Consider the following 23,140-nt stretch of genomic DNA (forward strand, 5'->3'; position numbering starts at 1 on the left):
GAGCTGAAGATCAGAATAATACAATGGTCCAATGAGGCTGCATGAAGAGGCCAAAGAAGCATGGTCTGGGTCTCACCAACCCTCAGACCAATGCCAATGAATGATCCCCTAATGAAGCCACAGAATATCTATGTTGAGCTTCCAGACCAGTTCTTTGAAACTAGCATCCAGGGACGTTGCTTCTTCCTTTGCACCTGTATCCTTCATGCATAAATATTTTCTACTGTTGTGCTTTTTCATAGTCTCTTATTTAATGTGCTATTGTAATGCTTCAAGAAATACTAAATTTACGAAATAGAAGAAACCAGTACGCCAGTACTTCTCCAAGTGGAGAGAGAGAAGCTCTGAAGATTGATAGTTTTGGAGACTGCAACTTTGGTGAGTAGTAAGCAACCATATTTGGTTGAGGTAGCCAGTGCAGAGAGAGGTAGAGAGAATCTGAGGGCAAATTTGTGGCTGCCCACCAACCAAGCAGGCCTGCCTCCCTGGGCTTTCCATCAGGAAAACAGGGTCCTGGGTCATCCAGCCCTTAGTTCCAGCTCGCCTATTCCTGAAGCCAGTCTCAGGCGCACCTCTGAAGTGAAAGCAGAAGCTAAAGGTGAGGAGGTGGAAGTGGGAGAAGGAAAGCAAGGGTCTCCAGAAGAGAGATTAAGAACCAGGGCAGAGGGAGCCTGGATTTTCTTAACCTGTGAGCCTCAGTTACCTCATTGGTAACATGGGCACAAGGTTCTCTACCTAGAGGGATTTTATTACATTAGAAAAAGTGAAATATTTTTAGTCCTTTTTTTTTGCCCTTTGGTATATAGAAGTCTTCATAAACTCCAAGTCCATTACACCAAAATTCTTTCAAGCATTCCATTCTTCTATTAAACGTCTCCAAGAAAGATCACACAATCCTCCTTAATAAGGCACTAATTGCATCCTAACCTCTTCAAGAAGTTCTGGTATCTGTTTGAGCATTACATAGTACAGAAAATAGGAAAGAGGCCAGATTGAAATTCCCTTCTACCTCAGTGTGTTCTGAAGTTAACAAAGCACCAGTCTCCTCTGTAATGAAAGCCTGTTCTCTGGACCCAACAGTCAGATACCTTCTTTTGCCAACAAGGCAAGGAGACACTTTGATTTGCACCATCACTAACTGCTTTGGCAGGAAAGTTTTTGTTTGAACTACACTTTAGAAAGGAAAAAAAGACCAGTAAAGAAAAATCACGATTTCCCCTTTTTAACCCATTTCCTATGTTTTTTTTCCTTTAGACAAATAAAAATTTAAAAAGAGAAAAGGAGATCAATAAAATGCTGTAAGCTCAAAATTATTGATCTTTCTCCAACACTCTGCTTGGCATCAAAAAAAATTCATGACAGAGAATAAAAAAATAAAACAAAAAATAAAACAAAAGGTAAAATTCCAAAATAGTTGAGGAAAATTAAGTTCTATATATTTTCTTATAGAGAAAGCTCAATATTCTGGCTGGAGAAACATATATATATATTTAGTTTTGTTTTGTCTGTCTGCTCCACTGTAGCCTCTAGGTAGCTAGAAGTACCTGGAAGTTCTTGGACCCCATGGAATTGTACCTCTTTCTATTATAATGAAGAGGATTATTTCTGGATCAACACAAAACATAAACAAATTAATGCTCTATAGACACTAAAGTCTTAAACAAACCAAATTATTCTCCAGCTAAGATGACCTTCAAAGGCCAGTTTACTGCATATTTGTCTTTTACCCCTTTTCTTAGGTAATTGGGACAATTTGCAACAGCAAAAGAATATGATGCTAGCATAAGACCAGCCCAATAAAGGGTATCAATTTGCCCATAGTTCTGAAAGAAATGAATGCAAACTTTCTTTACTAGCCCACATGTTCCACACTTTCCCCCACAAATTCACCCTGTGTGGCTTCACCAAGGCAAGTGGTTGAAGCAAATTTCAGCCATTTCTTTTGGAGTACTTTTTTTTTTTAAGATTTTATTTATTTATTTGACAGAGAGAGAGCGAGAGAGCACAAGCTGGAGGAGAGGCAGAGGGAGAGTGAGAAGCAGGCTCCCTGCTGAGCAGGGAGTCCGATGCGGGACTCGATCCGGCGTCCCAGGATCATGACCTGAGCTGAAGGCAGCCACTTAACCCACTGAGCCACCCAAGCACCCTTTCTTTGTTGTGCTTAGACCAGCTTTCCATTGTCTGTGGTGAGGAAGCCCCTTATGGCGACTCTGTTTTGGATGTATGCACACAGATGACCTAATTTCAAGGAACTTCCTCAGAAACTTGCAGTTTCTACTGCTCAGTTGTCACAACAATGGTTGTTCCTCTGAGTGCTATTCTGTGTGCTTTGGTTTGGCTGATCTCTACAAGCTCAGCAGCCCTATTTCCTAAGATGTCCTGCTCCAGGGACTGGGAGGGAGAGAAACAGAAGCTTGGGCTGTTTGCTGGGGAGTGGGAACCTTGCTGAAGGAGACTGAAGATCTGCCTTGCAGGCTTCGTGAAGGAGTTTGCAACTACTTTATTGAGGTATGATTGACATGTAGAAAGCTGTACATGTTCAATGCATACAACTTAGTTTGGGATAAGTGTACACCTATGAAACCATCACCACCATAAACATACCCATCATCTCCCTAGGTTTTCTCCTGCCCTTATTGTTATTATTTGTGTGTGTTGAGAACACTTGACATCTTAACATAAGATCTACCTTTTAGCCTTTTTTTCACAACCTTTCACATCAAAGGTTCAGACGGTTTTTTGTGTTTTTGTTCAAAAATGACACACACACACAAAATGACACACAAGTTTGGGGGAAGAGATGGGTACTAGAACTTGAGTCTCTGTCCCCATCTCTTCCAATGACAACACACCACCTTTGCCTTTCCTACAAAACCTCCAAGGGTATGTGGGTTTGTGTGTTCGGTCTGGGTGCGAGTAGCCACACATACACACTTTCTGGGGACAGCATCTTGCCTTCCACAGACTGGAAAAGATTGCCCTTTGGTTTGTCTCTGCAGAGGCTCTGGCAGATGGTGGATCAGCCTCAGGCTTCACGAGAGCCTTTACTTAAGAAGAACTCCCCTGGTATCCCTCTGCCTCACTCTCTGAAGAATGCCTGTCAGGCTGGTCCCATCTGCTCCCACTGTTTTCCAGGAACTCTGTTTCTGGGCTTCACATAGGGCTGCTATGTGCCTGGGAGCATTTTTCCTGACTACTTCGCTTATGCTCATTTCCTTCCTTGGCTCTCTATAGAACAAATATTTTAGCAACTCCCTCAATTAAACATTTAATAAGAGAAGGACCTCATCATTTTCCCACCACCCAATCCACCCATCTCCCTTCAATCTATGCCCGTAGTCTGCCTTCTTTCCTGTTACAAGAACCACACCCTCTCTGCTGCTAGCAAAAGCCAGATCCAAATTTGAACATTGCGTCCCAGCTCCTCAAGACTTCTCAAGGACTTTGCTCCTTGGGTAAGTGAGCTCCTCAGTTATCCCCTCTTCCTAGGCATCGTCAAGTTTACCCTCCCTAGTGCGAATGGTCATTCCCAAAAGTACCCCGGCACATCATTTGATGCAGAAATGTAGTCTGCCTGAACGAACCAGTTACCATCCAATAATTTTACTTCCCTAATAGCAACACTCCCCAAATAATGTTTGATACTATTTCTACTTCTTTATCCCAAATGCCTTTTTGGACTTACTCCACTTTATTCCCTGGCACTCTGTCAATATTACACTAACCCTGTCGAGGTGACCACTTATATCTGGATTATAAACAATTTCCCATTCCTATCTTCATTGGTCTGTCAGCGGCATTGGACATAGTAGATCTTCCTTCTTGTGACATTTTCTTCATCTGAGCCCATTGCAGGTGTCGGCTCATTTTATTGGCCATACATACTCTGTGCACTTTGCTGATCCCTCCCTCTCTTACCCTCTAAAGATGCTGGCATTTCTCAAGTTTATTCCTTGACTCCCCCCCCTTCCCTCCATTAAACTCTCTCTCTTTCTCTGATTAATCTCATTCGGTCCCAAAGACATGTTTTTATCTTCAACTTCTCTCTAGAGCCCCACGTGTATATTTACCTCCTCACCTAAAACTTAATTTTCAAAAACAAATCTCTCAACCACCCTGCAATTGATTTAATCTCTTGTTTCCTCCATTTCAATAAAAACATTAAACCATTCTCCTTGTTGCTTAGTCCCATATGGAATTTGGGACTAATTTCCCATGCTCCATACTTCAACACATGAGCAGGTGCTGGTGGCTTAAGCTTCAGAAAATTTCCCCAATACAACTAGAATATTATTCACATCCTTTACCACTAGACACTCTAATGAGCCACCATCATCTCTCACCTGAATTACTTTGTCTTGCTGCAGTTTTGTTCTCTGCATGCCAACTGGACTGATCTTTAGCAACAAATCCTCCAATAGCTTTCCTTCATGCTGAGACCTTAATCAAACTCCTAAAATCATGGTTTACAAGGCCTTATTTGATCTCCTTTGCATTTGCTAGCTCTTCTGCATGAAATTCCCACTCCTTCCCCCAAATCTTCACGTGCCTTGCTTCCTCATTTCATTGCAAGCCCTCCTCAAATTTTATCTATTCAGAGAAGGCTTCCATAGTCTCCCTACTCAAGGTGGTCCATATATACCCCTTTATCCTATTAAAGTTTTCTTTACAATACTTGCTGTCTGAAATTATAATATGTATATATATCAAATTATAATTTAAAATATTCTTTTAGGGAAGAGATTCTTCTCTCTTTCTTATACTGACTCCCTGGCCCCCAGCATGATACTTAGCACATATTAAGTGCTCAATACAAACTTGTTGGAAAAAAAACTGGGTAAAGAAATGAATTTAAATATACTGTGAGCCATGTGATAGGTCATTTAATGTGTCTGAGTTGAGGAGGAGCCTGTCTATCAGGTTGATGTTAAGCATAAAAGATTGACTATTGTGATAAACATGGTATGCTCACCCAATATTCTCCTCCTAAATGAGCCAGAAATGTAGGGTTTTTTAAAACCCATATAATGAACACCTTTTCTGTGCATTACTCTATGTTGATTTCTCAAAAGCAATGCAATATGTTTGATGCTATATTTGTTTGCTTTCGTAGTATACAATCCACTTTTTTCAACCTGCCATACAAGACGAATACTAAACCACCACAACTTTCTGTCTGTGATTGTTTTATTAACCACCTTAAAAATGATTCAGTGTTCATATGAATGCATGTTTGCTGAAACTATGCTGTAAGTAGGGTACACATTTCTACCTCCTGAGAATCTGACAACCTATCTCCTTTATGTCCTTGTATCTACTCTCACGTGTGTTACAAGACTTTTCCTCTTTTCTATTCTCAGAGCTTTCATAGCAGATTCACTCCACTTCTTGTAGGTCACTTAATATTTTCTCCTTAGAGCATACACACATTTTCCATTCAAGATGAGACATTCATGAAAGAGGGACTCTGCATATAATTGTACCCTCACCAACTAGCAGCCAGTCTGGCAAGTCATAGATGCTCAATGAATCATTATTTTTTTTAAGATTTTATTTATTTATTTGTCAGAGAGACAGAGAGAGAGCACAAGCAGGGGGAGCAGCAGGCAGAGGGAGAAGCAGGCTCCCCACTGAGCAAGGAGCCCAGTGCAGGCTCCATCCTCATGACCTGAGCTGATGGCAGCCGCTTAACCGACTAGCCACCCAGGCTTCCCTCAATGAATCATTATTGAATAAATAAATGAATCAGTAAATAGATGAAGAAATATTGAATAAAAGAAAATGGGGGAGAGTTCTAAAAGGGAGGGGTGTGGGGGGATGGGTTAGCCTGGTGATGGGTATTAAAGAGGGCACGTACTGCATGGAGCATTGGGTGTTATACGCAAACAATGAATCATGGAACACTACATCAAAAACTAATGATGTAATGTATGGTGATTAACATAACATAATAAAATAAAATTTAAAAAATCTCTTATAAAAAAAGAAAGAAAATGGGGTTCAAGTGTTCTGTAAGTTAGAGGTAGGATCAAGGAACAGAAGACTGGGTTAGCATTTGGTCCCCAGAAGCTCATGGAAATGATGTTAAGTACGAAGTAGCTACGTACCTTCAGGCTCTTCAACTATGAAAAGCCATCCTTAAGAGTGTGTGTGTGTGTGTGCACGCGCACACGCGTGTGTGAGATTGGTGGTGACAAAAGCAGGGAGATCCCTGGTCTAATACATTTTCCTCCTCACTCTTAGTTCAAGAAAGAAAACTGGTTTTCTGCTAAGAGTTCTGCTCACTGCCACATCATGAAGGGAAATTAAGGTTTTTCACAGAGATAATTATCCCATCCCCTCTCTTTGCATAAACAAGTTCTTCCGTCTATGAGGGGAGGCTGGCCAATCTCATGGATGAATGGGGTCTGCATCTGATGTTATTATTGTTCTGGGCTGGTCAAAGTGTCCTCTGCCCTGCACATCACAGGCAGGAGAGAATCTCTGGACTTTTGGATTGGCTTTTGCCCTCGTCCACACAGATTCCCATTGTTCATTTCTATCGTAAGGGCTGTATGAATTTTGCTCGTCTATCCAAGTATCTAACATCCCAACAAGGGTGGCAGAGTAATGGATCTTAAAGAAGCAAAGACATGAAACAATTGTCAGGTCTACTCCATGGGCTTCAGCCAAAAGCACACATAAACGACTCAGAAACACCTAAGGGAGAATGGCCATCAGGGAAATAGCCACAGCCACCCACGAGTGTTGCAGATTCTTCTTGGGTCATCTTCTCAGTTTATTTTACTCTGTAAACACAGTATGTTTTTCTTTTTTTTAAGATTTTACCTATTTATTTGACAGAGAAAGACACAGCGAGAGAGGGAACACAAACGGGGAGTGGGAGAGGGAGAAGCAGACTCTCCGCCGAGCAGGGAGCCCGACGCGGGACTCGATCCCGGGACTCCAGGATCACGACCCGAGCCAAAGGCAGTCGCTTAACCGACTGAGCCACCCAGGCGCCCCACAGTATGTTTTTCAACGTAAGAGCCATTTGGGATGCTATCAGCCATCATAGTTAGAGAGGAGTTCGGTATCTAATTTAAAATTTGTACCATCCATAGCAAAATGCAGCAAGTCAAAAGCATGGATGGGGTACTTTCTCAGCTACTTTTAGAATTTCCTTCCACATTTTGTGTGACCTATAATGTTGCAGTCCCTTACTGCCACCGCCATGCATGATTCTTTGAAAACAGGTACTTAAGGGAAGCCATTGAGCTATTACTTTTACTTGGAAATTGAAGGTGAAAACCCCGAACTGAAATCGAGACACTAATTCACAAGATGAAATGACCCTTAACAGGAAAGTCAGCTAACTAGTCCCTCTGGAAATTCCTGTCCTTGAAATGTGAGACTCAGGGACGGTCTGAGCTCCCCAGTGTGAAATGAAGGGAGTAATCCTGCCCCATCCCTCAGGATCTTCACCATTTTGATCCTTACAGCATTTAGAATCGGGGGTGGAAAAAAAAAATCCACAGTCTGAATACAGGCAGCAAAATCCCTACATTTCTTAAGGATTAATAGTAAAGCTTTAACAAAGTGTTTCAGATTCCAAATTAATCTTAACACATAGGTATGCTTTCCCATACTGCAAACTGAGGAGTTTTCTGGTTGAACTGCATTTCATCTGTATGTGGGCAGATACTTTTGTGTCTTGCAAGCAACCCCTTTTACCTTGGACAAGCCAACTATAGAAGGTTCTTCCATGTACAAGAAATAGAAAATATTTTGGGGTCACTTGCATTTCTCCATTTCTGTGAATGGAGAAGGAGCACAGTTCCTAAATGCTTGCTTTGAAATCGCTGTTTTTTTGGTTTGAGAATCTACAGGGATGGTCCTCTTCTGAGATTTTCATAAGGGGCTCTGCTTAGGTAGCAGGGAAAGCTGTCATTGTTTCATTGGTTTGAAAAAGCAGGGCTGATCCAAAAGAACCTACCAGAGGCCTCCTAATCTATTTGCCTGTAGTTTTGGCAGGTGCCACGATGGGACCTCTGGGGCTTTGTGAAACAAGGGATGGCTAAGCACAGATGACAGAGAGAGGAAGGTTTGCACAATCCAGGCTGGTGTGGATGAATAAAATAGCTCCTTTAAAATACTTTGAATGTTTCTGGTACATGTACGGATGTATGTGTACTTTAATATGGTAGCTTTTTTTTTTTTTTTTTGCTCCCCATCCCCCAAAATCTGTTATGAAATTGGTGGTGCATTTGAAAATCAATTTTGTCTTGGAATCCAGGAAATATGGTATCACCCTACATTTCAAGATTATAATTAACAATTAGAATTATAATTAACAAATATAACAAAATAAAAACAATATGAAGAAGATGGTTTTTATTTATTTTTTTTATCTTTTTTTTTTTTAAAGATTTTATTTATTTATTCATGAGAGACAGAGAGAGAGGCAGAGGGAGAAGCAGGCTCCCAAGGAGCAGGGAGCCCGATGCGGGACTCGATCCCAGGACGCTGGGATCATGACCTGAGCCGAAGGCAGACGCTTAACCATCTGAGCCACCCAGGCGCCCATTTTTTTTTTTTTTTTTTTAAGAAGACGGTTTTTAAAACAGATGAGCAAACTGGCTTTCTAAACTTAAACATGAAAATTGATCTTCACATAAGTTTGGGGGTTATCCTCGAATATCTTATGGATTCATCTTCTCTTCCTCCTTCTAGTCCAGAGATAGAGAGCTTCGAAGGTTTCTACTTGCTTTGGTGCTACACTCATTCAGAAAACGGATTGCTGGGGTTTTATTTCTGGCATGTTCTTGCATTTCAGGCTTGAAGTCTTTCCATTAGCTGACTTATTTGACCTTCACTAGGATCATGTCTGTTCCAGCATCTTGGGCATTTGCGATCACAGACAGATCGGTTCAAGGCGTCCTTTCATGCTCTGATGAGAAAAACACCTCTGGATCCCAGCTCCTCTCGTGGTTCACCCCCAAAGATGCTTATCTTACTTCCTCCTGCAGCAATACCTCCCGGGCACTGCCCTATGGGAAATGTGTGAAGCTTTTCCTGTCTCCAATCGCCCCCAGTCTCTTACTTTCTCTCTCTTTCCCTTGGATGGAACTAACCCCCTTTAAGTATTTTAGAGCCTCCCCTTTAAAATTACCTCCTGTGAACGGGACAGTCTCTATTTTGCATCACATGTACCTGAAAAACTTGTGAGCCTAAATTCCTTCCCTAGGTATTTGCATTTTAAGCTTTTTAACCTTAATTATACAAATTGGAAATAGAATTAAAAACTCTTTCCTTCTTTTTTTTTTTTTTAAAGATTTTATTTATTTACTTGACAGAGAGAGACACAGCGAGAGAGGGAACACAAGCAGGGGGAGCGAGAGAGGGAGAAGCAGGCTTCCCGCAGAGCGGGGAGCCCGATGCGGGGCTCGATCCCAGCACCCTGGGATCATGACCTGAGCCGAAGGCAGACGCTTAACGACTGAGCCACCCAGGTGCCCCCAAAACTCTTTCCTTCTTAATGGAACTCCATGCAGCAGCAGGCCATGAAGAGCAGGAGGGAATTGATTTTAACCCTAAAATCATAAATCAATTTTTGCATATGCAAAGACAGTCCAGGCATAATTTTCTAAAAGTTATGTTATGCAGTGGGTAAGAATGAGTGGAAAAGGAAAAAAAAAAAAAAAAGTGTGACCCGTGCTCACGCCTCTCTGGATGTCCCAACATATAGGAATCCAAACCAAGCTGAACTGACTGCAAGCCACTTCCAGACTAACTGTTCCCCAGAGCTAATAAGGGAAGAGGAATGCAAGTCAAGTTAGTAGCTGCTTCTTCTTTCAGACCTGGACACCCATAGCACCACCTCCACCATGGCAACCCCATGACAGCTGAGAGGCCAAGCTAACATTGTCTGTTTCTCTAGCCATGTTCTTTAAGACAATATTACCCGCACTGGAATAAACAGGGCCACTTACAAAGGACATATTCTCTGGGAAGGAGCTCAGGAATCTGTTTTATAATAAAAAACTTGGGTGATGATTATGCAGATTAAATTTTGAGAACCATTACTTTGTACCCTTTACTAAATTTCTCCCCTGCATTTCTTCTCTCTTTCCGCTCTTCAATGGACTGTAACTCAGCCTTCCTCTTCTCTGCCACAAACTCCACAGATATTAATGATGCAAGACCCTTCCTAATTTTGTCTGTTTCTTGTTTCATTCCTTCTCCTGACCTGCGGATGGAGATCACACTATCTGTGCCAGAATCAACGGAGTCAGTTTTGATACTATCTGTGTGATAGAGAGAGGTAGCTGAATGTGCTCCTCAATATCATCCCAGTTAAATAAGAATGCATCAAAGAAATCCAGAAATCCTTTGTTATAGACCGTAGCTATAAGAGAGGTAAACACAAAGGATGTATTATATGGATGAGGAGTCTGTGTAGGTGCACATGAGTATAATGAGAGAATTATTCCATATGTAGATAGCATCTGAATAATAATGGTGCATATTGATTTTGACTCATATTGGGAAAGGGTTTCTTTTGAGCTGTAAAATGTACATTTGTTTGTGTAAGAGCAATGTTAATTACTGTCACTGACACTACTATTTACAAATTTGCCTAATTGCTGTGTAAAATGATATTTACTATGTATATCATAATTATGTATTATTTTCATTTTCATTAGTTTCCACAGTTCTTAAGGGTAAGGATAAAAGTCTTCCATATTTCTGTACCCTCCAGCCCACCATTTTCAGCACATTTTCAGCAAAACACTTGACGAATGAATTAATGTTTATGTTTTACTCCTGTTACATTTGTGTTTCTGTATGTTTATACAAATGGCCCCAGTAAATCATTTAATCCCTCCTCACATAATACCTTTCCTAGTATTCCTGGTAATGTCAGAAATAGAGAATGGAAGCCTTTACCATATAGCTATCATGAAGTAGAGATAGAGAGGGAGATAGGAGAGGAACACAGAGAGGAAAAGGATGGAAGAACATGGGGAAAAAGAAAAGGATGAATTACATTACATGGACTTGTAATAGATAGAAAATACTCTACAGGGCCTAGAACAATCATGAACCTTATAGTCCCCCAAGTCCAAACCCAAAGTCTTGGGTGACCACAGCTGTCTGTGTCCCCTCCATCACAGGCATGCTCAAATTAGAATGTGAGGCAGGGTAGTGTATTTACTTCTCGATTCAGACCACACTGTTTACTGTTTTACTAAAGCATGGTATATGCGACTTGCAGCTGCTTCGAGACCCACGCTGGATACACCTTTAAAGGTGTGCATTCCTTCCTTCCCTACAACTAGCCTTCACAAGCCTTAAGTACCAAATCTTAGAAGAAGAGAAATAATTGAAGATGAAGCAGCAAGAGCAGGAGGGAGTGAAGAAACAGCACACACACACACACACACACACACAATATCAAAAACAAAACAAAACAATATACCATAAACCGACCCCGATCCATCCCAGAAAGCAAGACCTAGTCCTTAGGTGTTGTAACTGTGAACTGCCTTTTACGTGACTTCCAGAAATTCAGAAAGTGTAGCTATTGGTGAATCAATGTCTCTAATCTATGTGTAATGTGAACTGACTTTTGTGGAAAATGATCATTGTCATCTTTTCCTCTGTCCTTCGCCACCACACACCTCTTATTTGCTTCTAACTTCACAACCAAGAGACATTGCGTTCCATCCCCTCTCAAAACCCTTCATTTCTAAACCAATTCCCAATTTCTTTATTTTTGCACCTCCCATAAAACCTGGCTTTGAGATTTATGTTTACTTGATTAGAGGTCCGACTCTATTTATGGGTGTTCAAGCTTCAGAGATGTTGCCCCTGGACATGGCTTCCTGCTTACTTTAAAAAAAAAATTGAAAAATTAAAAGGAATATTGTTCATGACTCTTCCCCAATCAGGGAAAATTTACTGGGGTTACCTTAGTAACCAGAATGTCAGTCATTTTCTCTCCATGCCAAATCCCTTTAGATTTCACATACAGCAACATTTTTAAAATAGAATTATTTCACATTCCATTTAACTTGTGGAGTTTGTTGAAAACAAACTTCCTGCTTACTTGAATCCTTTCTTAAAGAAACCAACCCCTTTATTTCTTCATGAACGTCTTAGACTTATTTAGAGTGTACTGAACAATTTTGGTATGTGTATATGAATTCTATAAATATGTTTTGTAAATATATATCACATTGATAGATATATGGATAAAAAATCATGAAGTATCAGGATTAGGAAAATCCAGTGATTCAGGGACAAGATCAGAATGTGAATTCCTTGAACACAACAAAATTAATTTTTTAAATATAGATGAAACCCATGTCTACTGGGAATATTGGGAGAACATAAAAAATGGCAAAGAAAACTCGTAAGTGTGTTATTTAGCAAGAAACATTTGTTTTGGGGTTTCTAATTTTGTCTTTATATACATAGAGTAATATGATGATAGTTTTGCACCCTAAATTTGGTGTTAACATTAAACTGAATATTTTTATACTTAATATTAGTTTCTTGTGTGGATTGATTCTCTTGGTTGTTTTTGTCATTTATTTTTATTTTCTCATTTACTTTTGCCATTATTAATATTATTTTGTCTGGAAAGGTTATTTTTAGGTTAGAAATTGAATTTCTGGGTCCATGGACAAGAAATTTGAAACACTGGTATGTTCTTGACCACTTATTTTTCCAGAACGTATTACTAATTTATGCACCTTTGAGAAGTACGTGTTTGAATCACCTCAACCTTACCAACAGTGGATGTACTTTTGTTTTTTTCCCATTTAGTAGGTAAAATAATATTAGATTGTGGGTTCTTTTTTTTTTTTTCCAATCTCAAGCAAACCATTTCCTTTTATTTTTAGCCATTGGTATTTCTAATGATGTTAAGTCAGATATTAAAATTATGTAGTTTTGTTCATTAAAGACTGCTTAATTATAATAAACAATTGAGTTTAATCCTAAATATGTTATATTTTCACTTATTATTGTAAGGGGAGATAATTTTCTTTTTTTATAATTTTCAGCTAATTTTCCAAATTTTTATTGGCTGTTTGAGATTCCTCTTTTGTGATTTGCTAGTACACATGCTTTGACATTTTCTGTGTGACTTATATATTATGTATTCTTACTATGAATTCTTCATTGGTTATATACATCTCAAATGTGTTCTAGACAGTGACTTGGCTTTTTTGTTTGTTTAGGGTATCTTTTCTGTACAGAAGTTTTAAAGCTTTATATATGCATATTATGCAATATGTTTTATTAAGATGTGTTCTTTTTTCCATGTTGTTTAAGAAATCCTCCCCTACTTCAAAGGCTAGAAGTTATTATGCTAAATTTTCTTCTAAAGGATTTAAGGTTTCCTTCAGTTACATATGTTCTTAATCCACCTGATTAAATCCACTTTTTTATTTGGGTGTGTATGAGGTGAGAATCTAATCTTTTTTTCAGATAGATAATTAATTGGCCCAGTACAATCCATCACCCCACTGATTAATAAGATTATCTCTTCACCTATCAGATTTTCTTTCATACATAAGTATTTTCTAGGCTTTCTCTACTGTGACAATCCTTTTATTTGTTAATCTCTGTGCCAATAACACCCTGTTTTAATTAGTGAAAAAACTAAACATTTTCTCCCTTACAAAATTGCCTCAAAGTTTATTCTATTAAAGATTTATTTATTCATTTTTAGAGAGAGAGAGAGCACGAGCAGGGAGAGGGTCAGAGGGAGAGAATCTCAAGCAGACTTCACTCTGAGTGGGGAGCCCACACAGGGCTCAAACTCACCACCCTGAGATCACCACCTGAGCAGAAACCAAGAGTCATGGGGTGCCTGGATGGCTCAGTTGGTTAAGTGACTGCCTTCGGCTCAGGTCATGATCCCAGGGTCCTGGGATTGAGCCCCACATTGGGCTACTTGCTCAGCGGGGAGTCCGCTTCTCCCTCTCCCTCTCCCTGCTGCTCCCTCTGCTTGTGCTCTCTCTCTCTGTGTCAAATAAATAAATAAAATCTTAAAAAAAGAAAAGAAAGAAAAATCAAGAGTCAGATGCCCAACTGACTGAGCCATGCAGGTGCCCCAAAGTTGACTCATAGTTTAAAGATTCTGTCCACATTTTTTCCTTTTCTTATGAACTCCCGGTCTATGTGATTTACCCATTTCCCTATATTGTTAATAGTTTCTCTCAATATATTTGTTTCTTACAAATTAAAAAAGTTAACTCTTGTCTTTCATAGAATGTGCAGATTTTGCCTCATTGTTGTTGGCCTTTATACTTAGTTTGTCATATTTTTGCTGATTATAAGGTCTCAGGTTTTTTAAATTAATTAATTAATTAAATTTCCATTGAAGTATAGTTGACAATATTATATTAGTTTCAGGTGTACAGCATAGTGGTTTGACAATTATATACATTACAAAATTCTCACCACAATAAGTGTAGTTTCCATCTATCACCATACAAGTTTACTACGATATTATTGACTATAGTCCCTGTGTTGTACTTTACATCCCCATGACTTATTTACTTTATAACTTTTTTTTAAGATTTTATTTATTTATTTGACAGAGAGAGACACAGCGAGAGAGGGAACACAAGCAGGGGGAGTGGGAGAGGGAGAAGCAGGCTTCCTGTCGAGCAGGGAGCCTGATGCGGGGCTCGATCCCAGGACCCTGGGATCATGACCTGAGCCGAAGGCAGACGCTTAACAACTGAGCCACCCAGGTGCCCCAACCTTATAACTTTTGAGTTATACCAGTTCCAGTTTGTACCTCTCAATCCCCTTTACATATTTCTTCCATCCCCTTACCCCCTTCACCTCTGGTGACCACCGGTTTGTTCTCTGTATTTATGGATTTGTTTCTGTTTTGTTTTCTTCATTCATTTGTTTTGTTTTATAGATTCCACGTATAGTGAAATCATTTATCTTTTTCCGTCTGGCTTATTTCACTTAGTATCATACTTTCTAAGTCTGTCCATGTTGTCACAAATGGGATTTCATTTTTTATGGCTGAGTAATATTCCACATCTTCTTTATCCATCCATCTGTTGATGGACACTTTGGTTACTTACATATCTTGGCTATTGTAAATAATGCTGTAATAAACATAGGGGTGCTTTAAAATTACAAAATCAATTTTATTATTTCCTTTATGATTTCTGGGACGTATCAAAATTTATCAAATAACATTTTATGACATATTTCTCAATGATCAGTACAATGATAGCAAAATAATAGCTTTTCTCATGTTTCTGACAAATAAATAACTTCAAATCCTGGCACATCCCATCTTTATTTTTTCCCCCTCATTCAAATTTACATTATGTATAATTAAATTCTGAGTCACTGACTGACTTTAACATACTTTACTATATAGTTTTATATCCAAGAATGGACCTTGATTTTATGCTCAATTTTGTAATCATATGTTCAGTAGTTATTTATACTTCAAGTTTTTTATTAAATGAATTGTTCTCATTCAGAGGGAGTAAATATTTTATTTAGAAAATGTATATACGTTTGCCTGTTGCCTTTGTACACCATGGAGAGTTTGGCTGGGTGTACAATCCCCATTTTTTTTTTTTAGGGACTAACACACCCTTTTAATATGTTTTTAAATATTTTTAAGGTTTAAAAGTGTTTAAAGTTTGTTATTCCTAGTAGGAAAACATTATCTGAATGAACACCCTAATGGCAAACCACTATAGAATGTTTCAGTTGCATGTGGGGCAGAGGGGTAGGGATTCTCTTCACAGCAACCCAGCTTTCTTCATGAGAAGGTCAGAGGTACACTGGTTTGTATTATTGCAACATCCATTAGGTGATCGTTGCTTTTCCTTCAGCAAGGTCTTTATTTGTCAGAAGGGCATTATTATGCTTGACCTCCAAATGTGGCTGACAATTTACTGATGAGATTCATAACCTTCGGATTGCTCTGATATTTTTACATATTCGCTGGGTTCGGGGCCACATCCTGGAAGGCCACCATAACTTCTGGATCCTGCATGGCTGCGAGAACCTCTGGATCCCTAAGAATTTCATTGAGCCCAGGCATTCCTGCCATTCCAGGCATCCCCCCCTGCCATTCCAGGCATTCCTCCAGGAAAATTACCAGGCATTCCCCCAGGAAAGCCACCTGGGAAAGAGCCATACTGAGCTCCTGATTGTCGTCTGGCTTCTTCCTCCCTCTGGGCTCTCTCATGTTCTTCCAGAGCCTTCTTAACCCTTTCTATTCTTTCTTTGATCTCTCGCTCTTCACGTTTTCGTTCATACTTTCTCCAATGTTCAGCAATTTTCTGGGCCCTCGGTTGAACTTCTTTCAGCATTGCACTAGCATCTTCATCATAATCCAGTTTACAAGCAAGGGCAAGATCATGTGCTGCTTCTTCCCAATGGCCCAGAAGTCTGTGTGCTTTCCCTCGCCACTTACAAGGCTGAGCTCAATCAGGATTTATTTCAATAGCTCTGTCACAGTCTCAAATGGCAGCATTTGGCTTCTGTAATTTGATGAAGACACCGGCTCTCTCGGCAGACAGACTGGCCAAGCGAGGATTCAGTTTGATGGCATCTGTGAACAAGTCAATGGCTTTCTGTAGTTCACCATCATTTAGGGCATCAATGGCAGCCACTTTTTTATCATTTGCCTGATCCATCATTTCCTCGGTTATCTCTTCATTTTCATTTCCCATTTCTTGAGGGGTATCAGTATCTGGTTCAATCACACCTTCATTGTCAATTTCTAGGTCACTTTCCTCACTTGATGGTTCGTCTGTCTTTATGTTTTCCTCTGCCTTCTTACTATCTGTTTCTTCTTCCTTGATATTGTCTTCTGATTTAGTTTTATGAGTGGCAGGTGGTATTTTACCCCCCATGCTCTCCACCCACTCCCGCAGGAAGCACATTTCCTCCGTGTGCAGAACTCTCGGATCCTGCTTACACATTTTCACGAAGGCCCGAAGCTCGCTCACTTTGCGGGGGTCCATGGTCCAAAGGCGGTGGCAGGCGGCAGGCCCGGCTGAGGTTGCGGCCGGATTCCAAGCGCGGGTACTAGCTCAGCGTGATCGTGTGGAAGGGGGTGGCTGCCGCGAGGCAGAACCTACAATCTCCATGTTATCAACCACTTTATTTTGAAAATCTTTAGAGGGGCGCCTGGGTGGCTAAGTTGTTAAGCGTCTGCCTTGGGCTCAGGTCATGATCCCAGTGTCCTGGGATCCAGCCCCGCATCCGGCTCTCTGCTCCGCGGGAAGCCTGCTTCTCCCTCTCCCACTCCCCCTGCTTGTGTTCCTTCTCTCACTATCTCTCTCTCTGTCAAATAAATAAATAAAATCTTAAAAAAAAAAAAAGAAAATCTTTAGAGATTGGTGTATTTTCTATCTTAGTATTAAGAGAAGTCTGAAGGTAGTTTTATTTTGTTTTGATGTTTGTAATGTTATTAAGAGTATTCCATGCAAGCCTCTAAATTTTTCATCATTAAGATTGAAAAAGAAAAGCCAAAAAAAATCTAGGAAGGGGTGTCTTCTATTAGGATAAACTGCAATTCTTTTCTAACTGTGGCTCGGGCTCTTCAGGTTGAGAAATTTTTGTCTCTCTTCTTTAAATATTGCCTTTCTTAGGGGAACCCTCCTACACTGTTGGTGGGAATGCAAGCTGGTGCAAACACTCTGGAAAACAGTATGGAGGTTCCTCAAAAAGTTGAAAATAGAGCTACCCTATGACCCAGCAATTGCACTACTGGGTGTTTACCCCAAAGATACAAATATATTGATCCGAAGGGGTACGTGCACCCCAATGTTTATAGCAGCAATGTCCACAATAGCCAAACTATGGAAAGAGCCAAGATGTCCATCAACAGATGAATGGATAAAAAGAAGTGGTATATATATATACAATGGAGCATTATGCAGCCATCAAAAAACCCGAAATCTTGCCATTTGCAATGACGTGGATAGAACTAGAGGGTATTATGCTGAGCAAAATAAGTCAATCAGGGAAAGACATGTATCATATGATCTCACTGATATGAGGAATTCTTAATCTCATGAAACAAACTGAGGGTTGCTGGAGTGGTGGGGGTGGGAGGGATGGGTTGGCTGGGTGATAGACATTGGGGAGGGTATGCGCCATGGTGAGCACTGTGAATTGTGTAAGACTGTTGAATCACAGATCGTACCTCTGAAACAAATAATACATTATATGTTAAAAAAAAAAAAAGATAGTAGGAAGGGAAAAATGAAGGTGGGGAAATCGGAGGGGGAGATGAACCATGAGAGACTATGGACTCTGAGAAACAAACTGAGGGTTCTGGAGGGGAGAGGGGTGGGGGGATGGGCTAGCCTGGTGATGGGTATTAAAGAGGGTACATATTGAATGGAGCAAAAACTAATGATGTAATGTATGGTGATTAACATAACATAATAAAATAAAATTTAAAAAAAATATTATTAAATATAAAAACAATAAATAAATAAATATTGCCTTTCTTCCAATGTTTCTGGTTTTCTTTCTCACAAAAACTTCTGCTCTTTAAATTGCACCCCTTCTTCCTTGCTGTTGTATTTATAATCTTCTACTATGGTTTCCATCTCTTTGTCCTGTTGCCCTGCATTTTTTGGAGGGAATTACCAGTTTGTCTTTTGTATATCTGATTTGTCTTAAGTGTATTTCTACTGTTTTCTTTGTATTTCTTTTGTAGTTTTGCCTTTCATCACTGAGTTCATTTTGACTCTCTGATTTCATCTTAGCATATTTTTCTGCTATATTTCTCTTGTACATTCCATGGTCAAATCTTTTTTTCTACAGGCTTTAAGTGGTAATCTTAATTTTTTTCATTGATGTTACTCTGTTGAGAAACTACTTTTCTGAGATACATCCTTCCTTTGGGTTTTCCAGGCTATGCGTCCGTTCCTCTCCTGCTGCAGTCTGCTTTGATTTTTTTATGTTTGTTCATTCTAGATAGGGGGAATTTCTCTCCAGGCTTTGCATGTTCTGGAATATTTGGTGTGCGGTTGGGGGTGGGAGACGGTGAGGGGATAGTTAGTGTTCTTAGCCTCTTGGATGCTAGTATCAAAGTGTTGTCAAATATAGATGAGAAAGACACATAACCCACAATAAATGATGATACTGAGCACTTGTGATTTGGTGTAGTCCACCACTGCGTCTCTTACTGCTACCATGTCTTCTAAGTAAGAGAATCAAATACTTATTGTAGTCTCGGTGTTGAGCAAAACATAAGAAGCCACTCTTTCCAGAATGTGCAGCTCTTACGGCTATTTCTCTCTTTGCCCTTGCCCTTCACCCTTTACCTTAAATGATAAAGGATTCCAATAGGCAAATACCACTGCCTGCGTTTCCTCCCATCCCCATTCCTTGGTATGATGTATACTGAGAGTTCTGGTCTCTGAATATATGCAGAAAGAGATCCATTGCTGAGAGCACGGGGCATTGAATTTCTGTCTGTCTTGCTCATAGCCTGCCTCTTATGTCATTTGGAGTCTGGTGGTTGGTGTGTCCAATGGTGGGATTCTTACATCCTGGATTTAGGGGCATAAAGATGGGTATGATCCTTTGACCTTCTCTGGCACTCTATGGGCTGTGCTAGATCACAATGTTTCAACTGGCTTGTAGCTCAAAGGCATATGCTTCCATCAATCCCTATCAGTAAGGCAGGTAATGAAAAAGTGTCTAGGCATTGACAATCTGTTCTTGAGTTTACAAGTCTGCTGCCATTAAAAATAATCTTGTACATTTCCATGAATTTTGTTTCATAAAAAATATTCACTGAGGAATAGTAGACATAAAATATTAATGTGGAAACTAAACACAAGCTATTAGTAGAAATTGTTTAACAAAGTCATTGCTATTTTATACTTAATACTAAGTTTCTAAATTTGAAACTTCCAACAAAAAGAAATTACCCAAATTTCTTGTTAATAACATGTCAGTTAACAAAAACCATTGCAATGTGTGAGCCTTCTGTGAGAGACCATGCTAAATTTGAGTTTGTCGAAAAGAAAGTCTTCCAAAGTATGACTTGGATATCCCTGGAAAGCTTTGAATATCATCTAGGAGGTGTGTTTATCTGTGTCTGTACTGATTGTATGAATTAATGTGTATGTTATTGAAAGCAGTGCTATAATCCCCATTAATTCTGGTGGCTTTTTTTTTTTTTTGAAGTAACAAGGGAGAGTAGGTGGAGTAAGTGTTCCATGGACTACAAACTGGAAATCACTATTTAAAGGGCATAATGGAATACGTGAGTTGTGTATCAATGATGGGGTGCCTTATAAAAATACATTTCTTAGAAATGTAAAGTTAGGGAGTGTGATGGAAATAACATTGACTCAGAAATATTGAATATTCACCTCTTCCTTGTCCCCTTGGTTGCAGGAATGCAGAAACAAAATACGTAGTTTCTGTCGTCCAGAAGCTTATCTTCTATGCAGTGGCCACCACTTATGTTGTGATACCAGCTCTAGGCTCAGTTCAGGGTTCAGAGGGCGCCCCTAGCCACCTGGGGTGATCAGATTCAATAACCCTGGATCTGAATTCACAGAAATTCACAAGCTGGACAAGGGGCTTGAAAGGCAAAAGGAATTGCATATTCAGAAGCAAGGATGTGGAACAGTGCTTAGGAGTTGCCAAAGTTAAAGTAGCAAAAATCTGTCAACAGCCCAAATGTCCATTAACAAGAGAACACATGAGTTGTGATATATGTATCCAATGGAATACTACAGAGTAAGGAAAATGAGCATGCTACAACAGTGTGTAGGCACGTGGATAATTGCAGCCAGGTAAAATTGAATGAAAAGAGTGAATGATGGAAGTGTCAGAGAATATACTTCCCTCTGTGTACGTCATATAAAAATACTGTGTCAAGTAATTTTCTTATTAAGGATATATACGCATATAATATTTAATACATTTAGCAAATTCAATATATTTAGCAAATATAAATATGTATAGTAAATATTTAAATATATATTAAACATAAGGGAATAATAAACCCAAATTTCAGGAAAAGTGGTTATTTCTAGGATTCTCCCTGAGAAGAAAGGGGTTGGAAACATGGGTCCGAGGCATTCCAAAAGTATGGGTATTATTCTATATCTTAGACTGAGTGGTATGTACCTTTGTGTTAATTTGTTTATATTCTTTATTCTATACATATATATTAGAATACTCCACTGTATCTATTAAAAATTTAATAAAAGCAATACACATTATTTTTGCCCTCAGGTTAATTACTCCACCCAAATCAGTCTTGCTATTTCAAGGAAAAACGACTTATTGTGAGGCTCAGGTTTTAATTGTAATGGAAATCTTAATTGCTAAAACTCTTTTGATGTCCAGAAAGTTAATCTGAAGGTTCAAGAGATTTTTTTTAAAGCCTTTTCTTTTGAAACTAGAAAGAGAGAAGGGAAAGAAAAATCCTCAAGTGTCAAAGACAGCAAAGCCTGGATGGCGGAGAACTCTAAAGCCCTTGATTGTTCTGGGGGTTCATTGCCTTGGCCGCAGAGGAGACTTCACCTTTCCATTTAACAGACAAAGCAAATGTAAATTTGTTCTCGATCACAATACCCCCAGTATTAAATTTAGCAGGAGAAAATTGCACTAAGAGCTGAATTTTAGGCTTAACTCTGCGACACTCTCTTTTCTGTATGGAATTGATCAGCTCAAACCGAGAGCTCATGACTGGGAAAATGACACAGTCTGCTGTTGCCTTGTTCCAAATTTTAATGGTGCCAGGGCCCACTCTGACTCTAATTTTACAACCGCTGTTCCCTCTGATTGTCCAGCAGGAACCAGCATTCTTTCTTGGCTTCCCTGTGAGCAAGGCAGCTGTGGGATAACGTCCGTTTAGTATTAATCACTACAGTTTCCCAGCTAGCCCCATGCAAGTGAAATAGACCGTCCTCAGATTGAAGGAAGAGGATTATTTGAATGAAATGGGAAAATGTGGAACTTCACCCTGACTGGTCAGCTTTGGCAGATGTCTTTGCTGATTTTGATGCTGTTGGAGCTTTTATTTGGGGGGGTGGGTATCCCTATAGAAATAGGATTATGTGGATGGGCCTTTCTAGTTCCCCAAAGAACTGACCCCAACCTTATTTTTTGTTAAATGATGTTTACAAAATATGCTCACTAGCACAGTGAGTTTGATATTTGCACCTCAAATGGATTCCTGGACTGAAATCAAGTTAATGATGTGTGTTTATAAGAGTGTTAATTATACTCCCTGCGACATGACTTGCATCAATGGTGTGAAACTATCCCCATCCAGTTTTTTCAATATTTATTTTTCCTATTAGAAAATTGTCACTCCAATCCCTCTTAACGAAATAATTTGGCCCCTATAGATAGATATGATCTCATGAATTTAAAATATATGATATATAAGAGGTGGTCCCTGATGGGGGTTTGTCTTGATTGCTAGAATCAGGAATGGAATGAGGGAAAACTTTTGAGATTCCCTTGATCATTGTAACTGGAACAGTAAAATTATACAAGCAGTAATTGAGTCATAGGCTATGAATGAATATGTATCTGGAACATGAGAGAGAGAGGATACAAGAGGAAAAGAGCAAGAACAAAAGAGAGAAAAAAGTTTGTACTGGGATACAAGGGAAGGATATACTTAAAGAGTTTCAAAAATCTAAGGTTCCCTTTTCATAAATTATTTACTCTTTTTATTTATTTACCTGTGGATTTCCTATCTTTTGGCTTGTCCATCATTTTTCTACTTAATGCAAAAGGACATTTTAAATTCTGGAAATTTTCCTTTGTCATATGTACTACCTATATTTTTTCTGAGTGCCATTTATTTATGGTAGTTTTCATTCTAAAGTTTTTAATTTTTATTGTAGTAAATGGTATCAGTCTTTTCCATTTTGGATAATTTTTAAATTTTTAATTGAAGTGTAGTTGACATATATTAGTTTCAGGTGTACAACATGATCCCATAGTTATATACATTATGATATGCTCAGCATGGTAAGTATAGTTACCATCTATCACCATACTAAGTTATTACAATATTATTGACTATATTCACTATGCTGTACTTTTCATCCTTGTGATTTATTTATAACTGGAAGTTTGTACCTTTTAATCA

The 23,140-nt window shown here is 39.2% G+C and overlaps 1 pseudogene; it reads right to left on the bottom strand.

Annotated features, from left to right (window-relative positions):
* Positions 1-15,610: 15,610 nt before the first annotated feature.
* LOC102739615 (hsc70-interacting protein pseudogene) lies at positions 15,611-17,151 on the bottom strand (annotated as a pseudogene).
* Positions 17,152-23,140: the final 5,989 nt, after the last annotated feature.

Source organism: Leptonychotes weddellii, chromosome 11 (assembly GCF_054177405.1).
Source record: "Leptonychotes weddellii isolate Sample4059 chromosome 11, ASM5417740v2, whole genome shotgun sequence".
Taxonomy (NCBI): domain Eukaryota; kingdom Metazoa; phylum Chordata; class Mammalia; order Carnivora; family Phocidae; genus Leptonychotes; species Leptonychotes weddellii.